General features: G+C 39.1%; 1 protein-coding gene across 1 annotated transcript in view; it reads left to right on the top strand.

The window, feature by feature from the left end:
* Positions 1-13360, top strand: part of LOC126279125 (cadherin-99C) — a 637420-nt gene that overhangs the window by 557235 nt on the left and 66825 nt on the right. The window lies entirely within an intron of this gene.

Below are 13360 nucleotides of genomic sequence, written 5' to 3'. Positions count from 1 at the left end.
TCATTTCACATTCAGCTTCACCTCATTTCATTCAGTTATGCTTCATTACCATGGTTTTACTTTTGTTGATATTCATCTTATAATCTCTTTTCAAGACCGTATCCATTCCATTCAAATGTTCTTCCAAATCTCTTGCAGTCTGAAAGAATCACAGTGTCATCAGCAATCATTAACGTTTTTGTTTCTTCTCCATTAACTTCATTTCAGTTTTCAAATTTCTCCCTGGTTTGCTTCACTGCTTGTTCAGTGTACATCCTGAATAACATCAGGAATAGGCTGTCTCACTCTCTTCTCAATTACAGATTCCCTTTCACAACCTTCAGTGCTTACAACTGCTATCTGGTTTCTGTACAAGGTGTTAATTACTTTTGATACCTGTAGTTTGTCCCTGATACCCTCACAATTTCAAATAATGCATTCCAGTCAACGCCTTCAAAAACGTTCTCTAAAACTATAAATTTTACAATTGTAGATTTGGCTTTCTTTAACATGTCATCTAACATAAGTTGTAGGGTCAGTATGGTCTTGGGTGTTCTTATATGTCTCCAAGGGTAAAGATGCATGCTCTCAGAAAAAAGGGCTGTGATTACTTATGAATTTGCAGTAGCAGCACAGCAGGACATGTTATCTGAAGTTACAAGGTCAGAGCAGTCAACTGTCCAGACTGTTGCCCCTGAAACAACTGAAAGAGCCACTGCCCCTCATCAGGAACCATGCCTCTTACCTCTCTGCAGATACAATCACATTGTGGCTGCACTTAAAGTATGGCTATTAGTACTGTTGAGACACCTAAGCCTCCCCACAATGTTGTAAGTTTTTCCGTGATGTGCAATGTCTTTCTTTTAATATCATACACTCCAGAGCAGCAATGACTAAACAAACTCACCAAGAACTCTGCCCACTTCTCTGAATCTTTTGCCTCTCTTCTGTTGATACAACCTGGCAAGGACAGTATTCCAGTTTTGGTCTAATGACGGTTTTGTGACTGACCTTATTCTTGCATGGCTTGCACTTACTTAGAATATGTTGAATAAATCTGAGCCTTGCATCTGCCTTTCCCATGGCTGGATTTGTGTGGTCAATCAACTTTAAACTGCTCTGGACTGATACTCCTAGATAGTTGATGTTGTAACAGGTTACTGTTCTGTAGTCAAATTATGTACAACCTTTTCACCTATTTACATACATTACAGTATACATGTTTATGTTTAGAGCTACAGTAGCTACCAGTCTTTGCACCAGCTGCTGATCATCTGAAAGTGTCTTTAAAATTTCTAATTAGGTTCTAATGAAAAGGAAGAGAAATGTCTGATTGTTGATTAGTTTAAAATCAAAGATTGGGTAAGAAAATTAACCGTGTTGTTTTGAAAGGAAACATTCCCACAGTTTGACTTAAGCAGTTTAAGGAGTCCTCATTAAACATAAATGAGGATTTGAACTGCCATCCTCCTGAATGTGAATCCAGTGTCTGTCTGACTGCTGCAGCACCTTGCTTCGTATATCTCTAATGATGTCGTGCCCCTGCATGTAAGTGGACGGCCTCTTAGGATGACTGCAGGTGTTATCCACTGGCTTACTAATATACAGGGCATTTCAAGAGGAACAAAAAATATCAGAAGGTGCTAGTATAGACCTATTCGAAAAAAGGATTTCATGTAACATGTATAGAGATGTAGCTATTGATTACAGGGATGTAGCTGTTATAATGTAACCCAAACCAATAAACACAGAAGGTGTTAAACAAGGCTAAATGATTAAATTCAAAGTTGGTTTTCATAAATTTTACCCTTGAGTTCATTATGCTTGGGAATTTTCTCAATAACAACACTTGTAGTGCTCCTGTAGTTGGCTTTCTTTTTTGGAGGAAGCTTCATTCATAATAAGAGTGATCAGTTTGCCTCTTGCATTTAACATTTCTTTGTAGGCTTCACCTTTTGACCATCCCCACAGGCAAAAATGTAAACGGGTAAGTTCTGCAGACCTTGGCGGCTGAGAAATTTCTATCCATCTTCCAGAAAGGTTACATTTGGATGGCATCTCACCTCATGACTAGAATGCTCAAGGCCTCCATCTTGCAGGAAGAATGTGTCATCCTCAGAGCCAAAGGTGCCTCTTCCAGTAATGCCAGAAGCTCATTTTTGGGAGAGTCTCAATAATGGGTCCCTATAACATAATACAGTAACATGACACACTCAATCAGTCATCTATCATAGAACACCACATATTTACAGAGAAGCATTCTCGAAAATGTGTCTCCACATCGGCACATGTGTTTTTGTCGGATCATCAATGTGAGTTATGAGTGCAATTTACACGGCCGCAAATGAAAGATGCTTCATTATTTTTAATGGTTTTTTTTGTCAATTTGCAATTAGCTGGCAGCAAAATTCCAAACATCTGCTTTTATCCCTTCTCTAAGGTGTCAAATTCACTGTGAATGACAAGGACAGAGGTTTGCTCACATTAATGTCTTCCACATTCTCGTTTGTGGAATACCAGCATGTGTAGAAATTCAGTGTGTGCTTGTTGAAGGACCACATTTTACCAACTGAAGAATATCTTCTGCTTTAGCCACACTCTGGTCCTTTGGACATTCAAGTGAAATATCACTGCTGAGCACTGCGCCACTCTCAGACAGTTTAGTGAAAACATGAATAATCACTCAAGAATCGGGTACTCTGTGGTTAGAAGTGAAAAATGTAAACTGAAGCACAGCTTGGCCTTCAGCACAAAAGTTACAGATCATAAAAGCTGGAATACAGCCACATGAAATAAACAGTTATTATTTCTGTAAACAGTTGCATCTCTATACCAATAACACTTTGGCACTTTGGAAGCATATGATATCAAATGTTTTATTCTATACTGCTACCTCCTTCCTCAAACACCTACATATCTCAAACTGCAGTTGTGCTATCACATTACCTTGGATCACATCTGACATTGCCATTGCTATATCCAGTGCACCAGAGATAACCAACATGCAAAGTCAGGTGGCATGTAACACATTTATTCACAGTCTGACAACTGACACAGTCTCATGAATATAAAGTGACTATAATAACAGAAACATTGCTTAAGTTCAATAGGGGACTGTAGAAATGGATTACACAACATAAGGTTTCTTCTTGACTTAAAGTTCACTGAAGAAACACTCTTCTGAAAAGTAACTTGTAAACTTCGTTCTGCAACTAGTGACACTGTCATTGCAAGTATATAGTCATATTAAAACAGAAACTATGTACACAGTAAATATCATTTGGAAATAATACAGTTCACAGTTCAGTACTGTTTTCACAGTTTGCAGAATGCATACTGAAGTCAGGCACAGTTCTTGAAATTAATTACCTGTTCACAGCAAATGACAAACAACAGTCACTGTACTACCAAATGATTTCCTGGATGCAAAATTCAGATAAAACTTGGCATAATGTATGATTTGTAATTTTTACTAAATCACCTGCAGTACATATTTAGACATAGAAGTCGTTCATTTTGTAACATCTCAGACTTATTACAGTGGCTTCTAGCAGACAATCCTTTACAAGATTACAATAATTAGCAATACAATCAGCTACCGTTCTTTGCACAATTTTTACAAATTATGATTAAAGATTTCTATTTTTGAATACCTGAATAGTGGAATAAGATTGGTTTGACTGAAGACTTCAAGGTAAATTACTCTGTCTAGTTTGTCAAAGTATGGTATTCTATTCCAATAACAATACTTTAACTAAGAATGTTAATTACCTTGAAACTAAATGAAGGCAAAAGTTATGAACACGTTTCAAGCATTAGCTGAATATATGTTTCAGTTATCTAAGTATACTTCTGACCTACTTTATCTGAAAATTAACAATTGCGTACATGTTTACATAGGAACAATGATAACAAAGTTGTATATTATTGGTATTTTTTAGATAATCTGATTACATTTATGAATTCCAATTAATCAATAGAATGCAATTAATAATAAAATTGGCTAAGCCATAAGTTAATATCCAACATTTCTGGAATACTGTGCACATGCCACGTAAGTGATCATCTCGAAGATATTTGCAAATGAATAAAAATAAAAATAAACTGGGGAGAAGAAAAACACAATAAGGAGGAAATCCATCTGCTTTGTTACAAGCAAGCAGCAACATGTTTCGAAGTCTGCCACAAAGTTAAAGCTCTGCTTAACACGAAGTTAAAGTTCTGCTGAACAAGTAGTGAAATGTTTTTGAATCTGAAAGAGAGTTTCTGCAGCCTGGACAAAATATGGAACAACCACCACTTATCACTCTTCAGGGAGCCCATCAGATGCTGTTGTGGATCCTTGCAGTGAGGCCATTATGAGAGCTATGATGTCCTGAGACATGTCTGTTGTGATCTTCAGTCATAGGCTGTGATTATTCTGCTCTTGAGGGTCACTGTGCCAAAGTAAATAGCCCATGACGTAGAGCTGCAAGTTTTCGATTGAATGTCCTATCAACTTCAGCAGAAGAAGATAGTTTCACACGAGTGCATCTTCTAGGATGCATGCGCTGCCAAATGTCTTGGATGGCCCAGTGCTGCTGCCCCTTGTTGACTTTGCTATGAGGCTGGTCCTCGGAGCTGTCATGGTGTGGTGTCGGAGGTGAAGCATAGCTGTTGCATCATGGCATTCCTACCCCCAGAACAGAAGTGGCAAGGTGGAGACAGGACTTGGAATCTCTACCCTGGGAGGAAGGTCTGGCTGGGCTGAGGTCCTCTTTCATGGGGCTGACTGACTGGGATGGTCTGTGAACTGTAACCCCAGGTGTGGTGTCCTCCAGTAAAGGCGCAGATCTTGGCATCATTGGTGGACCCGTGTTGGTTGCGGGTCTGTAACAGAGACCTGTGTTAGTGTGTCCAAGGGTGGAGCTAGGCTATGAGAGGGGAATACTCAGTTTAATGTGAATAACATGAAGGTAATTTGTGTTATGAATGGAAACCCCATGCCAGCATCTACTGCTATGAACCAGGTAGCCCCTAGGAATGGGCCCACAAAATTGAGTTGGATGTGGCACCATGCAGTGGAGGTCATTGGCTAATTGAAATAGCAGTAGCATGCTTACTTTCACAAGTTGTACATTTAGTGACTGACGGGAAGCATTCCTCCAGATCAGCATCAAACTCAAGGGTCCTGAATAGCAACTGAGATGTCAAATTGGTGTTGGCATGCTGTGTTGTGGATCAGAACTGGATATCATATGTATAGGCAGAGGGAAACAGGACCCAACTTTTCAGGTGCCTTGTCATTTCGGTCAGTAGGGCCACTGAAATCCTCAGTAAGGGTAGCAGCGATTGATTTAGTCTGTAAGAAGGCTGAATTCCTGCCCGTATATATAGTAATGAAACTTTTTATTCCAAAAATGATGTCAAGGGCCTCCTTTTCAATTTCTCTGTAGTTGCTCTGAGTCAAATTTAATGTTTTTCATGCAAATGCGATGGGCTGTTCTGCTCCATTCATTATATGGGAGAGAACTGTGTCATGCCGAAATTGGAGACATCAGTCACCAGTAAGGTGATGTTTGGGGTTCTATGCTGTGAAGCAGGTCAGTTGTAACAGTGCCAATTTCAGGTCTCAGAATGCACAGGTGATCATTTATAGGGGAAGTTTTTGTGAAGCAGCTGATGGAGGTATTTAGAGAGCACTGTCGCCCATGGACTAGACCGACAGTAATAGTTCAATTGGCCAGATACCTGTCCTTGGGTACTGACAACTTTTGAATGGCACCCACATGCTGTGGAGTTTGGCAGATTCCTGAGGCACTGAATATGTGTCACTCAAAAAATTCAGTCTTGTCTCTCTTACAGTGGAGATTCACTTGCAAAAACACTGAAAAAAGTTTTCCAAGATTTTTCGTAAGGTCTGCAGTATACGTAGGTACAACAAAGACGTCATCCAAATAATTCACTGTTCTCAGTATGCCCTTGATTAAGTTGTTTCAGTATCTTTGGAATATAGATAGTGCACTAGCTATTCCAAATCGTAGGCAGTTATACCGATACAGTCCAAACAAAGTGTTGATGACTAGCACTGAGTGTGGTCTTTGTCCTAGGTTAATTGTAAATATGCATCTTAAAGTCTACCTTAGAAAATAGACAGCCTCCAGCCAATTTCTTCTAACCTGGGAATGAGATGTTAGTTCTCCACTGTCTGTGAATTTACTCTTAAAGTTCTGACAAATACTAAGTGCTCCATTATCACAATTCGCATTACCCATCTACTGTTTGTAACTGGGCTGAGCGTGTCTTGGTCCTGGAGACATTGTAATTCACTGTGTAGCTTCTCTCTAAGTGCAAATGGCATGTTACATGCCTTGAAGAATTTGGGTGTCACTGTTGGTAGCAAGTTAATACATGCCTCGAAGCTTGAAACTCTCGACACCTGTCATGAAATTACAGTCGGAAATTTGTCTAACTGTCCCATGTGATCCACAGTTTGTCCAACTGCCCTCACATTCTCTGAAGTGTCATGAATTCCCAGTCCTAATACATTAAAGAGACCCAAAAGAGTTGGAAGCACTGTGGGAGGTGACCACCAAAATCGTGCTGTGAGAGTGGTGGCACTTTATTGAAGTTGTGCATGGCAAATTCGGACACACATATGAGGTAATTAGTAAAACTATGAAGTGGGTTGTCAAAAGGATGTAATTGTGGTGACTGAGCATTCTGATATGTTTTCCAATCAGTGACGGTGGCTGAGGAGCCCGTGTCAATTTGTAAGACAACTGGGACTCCCTCTTGAGACACTGTAATTGACACTCTTCATTGTGAATGGGGGATTACTATTTGCATGTAGGAGACCTCTGGCCACATGTTGGCATCAGTGGGTGATTCAGCTGGATCAGAGAATATCTGATCTACATACATTGGTGGGGCTGACCAGTAAATCTCCATCTTGTGTCTTGCTTTGCCACAACAATACAATTAATTTAATGAAAACAGCACTGCTGGCATTGGTGACTGATTAAGCACTGCACACACACTGGTAACTACTGAGGATGGTGGAGTTTCTGTGTGTGTCAGTTCATACTCTGTTCCCGATGCCTAATATACGGGTTATTCCTGATGAGGTGAGTGGCATACACTAATGCTGAATCCGGGAAGGAGGCTGACGATTCCAGAGACTGTGCAGATGCTCTTATAATTGGTAAACAAACATCTAATATGGGATCTTTTAACTTCAACAACTGTCTCAAGGCTTCGTCGAATGACTGCAGTGACATTGTGTCCTGAAATAGTGTGGAAGTGTATCATTGTTTGCATTGGGGGTGGAAGCACTGGAATTTGGATTCCCTTGACAGTCTCTGGAGCCTCATGACCCTCTTGTAATATAATTATTTCTGTTTATTACAGCTGAAGGACTTGTGGCAGGCAGCTGCCACATGAACCTGGGAGTCAAAAATCATCTGTTACGCCATGTTTCATGCATGCGTTGTGGCACAACTGAAGTCCCAGCTTGTGGTTGAAGCTTTGGAAAGGGGGTGGCTTTGATGTTCCACGCTAACGAATCGATTTGGGCCAGATGTCCTGCCATTGCTGGTGTTGAGTGTGTAATTGCTGCCAGCCATACCACCAACACCTTGTTTGTCTGCTGCATCCCCTGTAGCAGAATGATCACCAGAAGTGTGAGGTGCACATGGTTGACAAGCCCAAATTAGAAAAGTGACTGCCTGTAGCAGTGTGTGGGCACAATTTCAACTTATAATTGCCAATGCTATATCTGATACCATGGAGATAACCACCGTGGAAAGTCAGATAGAATGTAACTCTTTTATTCACAGTCCAGCAACTGACACAGTGTCATGAACATAAAGTAACTTTATAGCAACAGAGACATGGCTTAAATTCAATGGAAGATTGTGGATAGGAATTACACAACATAAGATTTCTTCTTGATGTTAACTTAACTGCAAAAATACTCTTCCGAAAAGAAACTTGTAAATTTCATTCCACAACTTGGTGGTGTTAGTCCCTTTGCAATATGATGTTAAGTCCTATTGAGCAAGAAGAAAAATATTTCAAAGTCTAATACAAAGTTAAATTTCTGTTGAATAAGCAACGAAATATTTCTAAGTCTGAAATAGATTTTGTACAGCCTGGACAAAGTATGGAACATCACCAACTACCACTCTTCTGGGAGTTGATCAGAATGCAGTTGTTTATCAACAAAGTTAGACCATTACTGGAGTGACCAAGCCCCTTGTGTCAGTCCTTCAGTTAAGATAAATGCGTGGAGATATATTTGCATATCTATTCGAATATCCAGTATGCATGTATTTTATTTTGATACAGCTGTGCAGAACTAATGTTTTCTGTAAATGAAGAAGCTTGGCATAAACCTGATGTATACTCTCTATTGTCTTCTGAAACTTATGAATGAAAAGAACAGAAAAATATGTGTCACAGGATCAGCCCTTGTGAAAACAGTATTGGTTTTTGCGTAGGAGTGGTTTTGCCTCCAAAAACATAATCACACTTGATCACATAATTCTAGCAGAAGTTGATGTTCATTACATAGGTCTAAAGTTCTGTACATTAGTATTGCAACCCTTTTTATGGTCTGGAATGACATGTGCCCTTTTCTGGTCACATGATATGTGCTGTTGTTCCAGTGTTGTAGGGTAAACTTATCCTAAAAGAGGACTCAGTTTCTCCACAAAGTCAATATAGAATTGTATAGGCAATCCATCAAGACCTATGGACTTCTCCCTGTAGAGTGATATGAGTTCTTTTGCATTGTCACTCTAACTTATTTCTACATCTACTCTCCAAGTGGCGGTTGGAGGACAGAATTATGAAAGTATTTAAATTTGCAATCTTTTGAAGCAATTGGGTCCTTCTTCCGACAATAGGATTGAAGGAGAAGGAAAAGGGGTGAAGGAAAAGGACTGGCGAGGTTTAGGAAGTAGGACAATTTTGGAAAAGTTCCCCAGAACCATTGTGAGGGGAGACTTACTGGATGGGATGAGAAGGAAAGACTGATTGCTGGGTACTGAACCAGATGAAATTTGAAAACCTGAGAACTTAAACATGGAAGTCAGGGTAATATGCAAGACACAGATTGCTGCCAAAACATTGTGCACGCGTAAATAAGAGCGGGATGCTAAGTGTATTGTATGTGGTAGAGATGGGTAGAAAACTAGAAGGGAGTGAAGAAAGCAATAGTTACTGTGGAGAAATACTGAGACCAAAGAAATTAATGTAAATTAAGGCCAGGTGGATAGCAAAAAACAATGACATATTGTAAACTAGTTCTCACTTGCAAAGTTATGAGAAATTGGGGTCTAGAGGAAGAATCCAGATGAAACACACGGGGAAACAGGGACTGAGGCCACAATTGTCACATTGAAGAGCATGCTCTGCAACAAGATATTGCGTGTCACCATTATACACCCTGTGACTTTGCTCATTCAACCTAAATGATGTAAAAGGCTGAACAGTGTTTACATAATAGCTGGTATATGACATGTCATTTCACAGGTGGCTCTCCCTTTGATAGTACAGGGGCAATTTGAAAAGTTCTTGGAACAGAATAGAAAATGGGTGCTTTGAAGCCAGCAACTATGAGGCAACCAGGAAGATTTGGTTTGTGGCTTGTAGGAAGCAAGTAAAAGGTGGGGTGTGTGGTTTGGGTGGGGTAAGAAGTTCTATAGATTGAGGTGTTCATCCTTGTGAGAGGCTTGAGCTTTTAAGGAGGGACTGGAAGTCTGTTTGTATCACAGGGATGGAATCTTGACGGCAGATGCTGTACACAGAGATGTACACAGCTAGTGTAGACTGTCACTTACATATTCCCTTCAGTCTAGCACCACAGTGGTAGATCCCATGTCTGCTGGGAGGATAATGATGGATTCATTAGTTTGTGGGAATGAAGAGCTTGGAGTTCTGCAGAGGATAAGTTAGGATCATGTTATAGGGACTTGAAGAAGGATTGTGAAGTAATATGAGGAACTCTTGGAAGGCTTGTAAGGGATGATTTTGAAGTAATGGTGGTGGATCAAGTTGGGATCTTGTTTGGAACTGTTTGAGACTGGGCTCAATGTCAGGTTTTTCTGTTGGAAAGATTTTGAGATTAAGTTGCAAAGTGATATTTCCAGCTGACATTGTATCTGAAGGAAAGTAGATTCTTCATCAAAGAAGCATAATTAAATACAAGTTCAGGGGTGAATGTGAGACTCTTGAATAATACAGATAATTCAGGAGGGGAGAGTGCCATAGATGAGAGATTGAGAACACTGTACTATTGTGAGTGATCCGTATGATTGGGTTTTATCATTGCTCTGGGAGGCAGTGGTGAAGAGTGGGGATGCTTAAGAAGGTTAGCGTAGCTTGGTTTGTTGGAGAGGAATGGTGATTGGTGGTGTGGCCTCTTAGGAAGCTGCAGAGGGACAGGAAGGATAGCACCACTGTTGACGTATTGTAGGGGAAGGTGGGATAGCTTTTTATGATGAGGTCTGGCATGTTGTTGTAGTTTGAAATTGGCTTGGCAGATGACATCATCTAAGAAAATGAGAGTAGCAGATAACTGCAGGATTTTGTAGAAGGAGAGAAGCCTGGTGCAGTGGTAATTGGCAGATGGAATGTATAGTCACAGATTAATGGGGTAAATGCAAGAGATTGTTGTATTTGAAACTATAAAAGAGATTGGTAGAAACAGAATGTGGGACCTTGGTTTTGATAGTAGAAAAGCAGATTTATCAGAGGAACAAGTGTAATATGTGATAGGATTCAACATGACAAGAGCAGAGGGTTGGGAGTGTCAGAGATGGTGGGACTGGCAAAAATGAAGAAGCAGGGGTTGGAAAAAGGTAGAAAAATGGAAGAAAGGCAAGTAAAAAGATATCAAAAATAGAAAAAAGTTGTATGCAAATTGTGAGACAGAGAGGGGCTCTCAAGGGGTAGTGAGTGGGTGAGAATGTCTCCCCAGAAAAATATCCTCTATGATGTAAAACAGTTATGATGGAGGAAAAAATTTCAGTTGGGAAAGTCATGAAAACAGGAAATATCTTGAAAACAGGGCAAACAGAAAGAGGAAGACATTGTACAACATTTAATTTACTGTATTTGGAAAACAAAGTAATGCGGGACATGGCAGTAAAGTTGGTCAGAACAGTTTGGTGAAAAACAAATGCACCAGTAAGTGAAAGAATCATGTATAAGCAAGGTAAATGGAGGGTGGAGAAAAAATGCTGTCAAATTTGCAAGTAAATCAGTGAAAGACACTGCAGAGAAGGCCTTGCAGTCTAGCGAACCATAAAAAAGCAAATTTGTACTGTATTTTATGCACTATAAGACACTATGGACTATAAGCCACACCTTCATTTTTAAGCAGTTTAAGTATTTTTACCATTTTTATTATTAAATTACAAATCCAGACTTAAAAAATTCTTAGTTTATCTAACTGAACTGACATTTAAAATCCTCAAAAATTGTCACCTGAACTTTCTTCTTCTCCTTCCTCTTAATCATCATTGTTGTCCTCTTCATGTATAAGATGGCCATCACTGTCATTAAGAGTGTTACTTATGTCTCACTTGTTGAAAGATTTAACAATATTGTCTTCTCTCACTTCTCCACTGACACACTTGTTTGATTGTAGGTCATCTTAAAGCTCAATGATGCTTAAATTCATGTTGGGTTTCATCTACCACCCACTTGTTCCATTCCTCTCACATATACACTTCAAATGGTTTATTTATCGAGACATTAAGAGGTTGCAATTGTGAAGTAAGTCCTCCTGCAATAACAACAAGCACTATATTTCCCTGTCTCAATTTCTCTTTCACAGAATTTTTCAGATGACTTCTTAACTGACCTAGCACAAGAAGAGAACTCTTCTTCAATGAAGCACCTTTTCATCTCTCCCACAGTGTGTTAATCCATAATTTCATACCAGACTCCTCCATCTAACACTTGTCATGTACATGGACAGCACCACCTGGCAGTATTTCAAAAGATTTTAGCATTGTTTTGTGCTTGAAAATGATTATTGAATTAAGTTTAGTACCCAGAATGCCAGGAAGTTTCAAGTTTAGTACCATCAGCACAACATGAAAGGACAACAGTGTAGTGCATTTTTTCATGTTCACTTATTTTTATAGTTACAGTTTAGCACCTTTCATTGCAATAGTTCTGATACTTGGCACATCAAATGTCAGAGAAGTTTAATCTGTATTCGCTATTTGGCTTAGTTCAACATTGGTTTTCTTTCAATTTTGAATAATAAAGTGATGGAAAGATAATATTTTCTCTTTTTACTGCAGTGACATTTTTTGAGATATTTTGGTTTTGGTTTGCATGCTAAGTCTATAAAGTCTGTAGTGCTAGATTACAAGCATGTATTTGAATCACTGTTGAATTGGTTCCAGTGCCATTTTGATGGTGTCCTTGAATCCATTTCCATATGTCATCTTCTAGTTTTGACCATTGTGCAGTCAGTCTTCTATTTGCACGTTTAATCTTCCTCATTTTTTTCAGTTCTTCTTTACTAGCTTGTCAGTCACAAACGGTTTTTTTTTGTATTGTGAAAGTAGCTACTAAAAAAATATTGTTGTGCTGTTACCAATAACACAAATCACTATCAAATAAAGTTCACTGGCACTGTTCACTGCTATTATGAATCATAAGGCGGGCAGTGTTCTGGGTTTGTGATGGCAGGGCAGGAGGGAGATAGCTTATGAATCCCTGCAACTCATGTTCATTGCATCGGTGCACTGCTGCTGCTAGTTGAATTCAATGTTGCCAGACAGAGATACGTTACCATGCCATTGAATGTATGGTCATTTTTAAGGCTGGCAGGAATTTTAAATCAAACAATGGCCACTTTTACATTAATTTTGGGTATAAGATGCACCTGAATTATGGAGGCAATTTTGTGAAGAGAAAAGTGTGTCTTATAGTCTGTAAAATATGCTAAATAACAATGGACCCATCTATGTCCATAGAAATCACTAGCAGAAGTGATGTAGGGACAAGATGTTATTCAATATAGATGGCACAGATAGATAAGGTAGAAAACAGACAACTATTTGAGCAAGATAGATGACAGCAAAGACTGACAAGGGGGTTACATAGTAATGAATGATGGCCACACACCTGATATATACAGTTACATTAAATTTTCAAAAATTGATTGTTTTCATTGATTTATTTCTTCAACTTTGGTTTTTGTCTCTGTGAGATGCTTAAATGTAGGAATACTGTTGTGAATATCTTTGGTGAAACAGTTTTGAAAGACAGAATTTAGTATTTCAGCCTATTAGTCTTCTTTTATTTGAGCAGTGCAGCGATTAATGAATATTTGGACAGATGATTTTGTTCCAGAAACTGTATAAGACCAAATTAT

The sequence above is a fragment of the Schistocerca gregaria genome, chromosome 6 (assembly GCF_023897955.1).
Source record: "Schistocerca gregaria isolate iqSchGreg1 chromosome 6, iqSchGreg1.2, whole genome shotgun sequence".
Classification (NCBI taxonomy): domain Eukaryota; kingdom Metazoa; phylum Arthropoda; class Insecta; order Orthoptera; family Acrididae; genus Schistocerca; species Schistocerca gregaria.
This window is presented reverse-complemented; position numbering and strand designations above follow the sequence as displayed.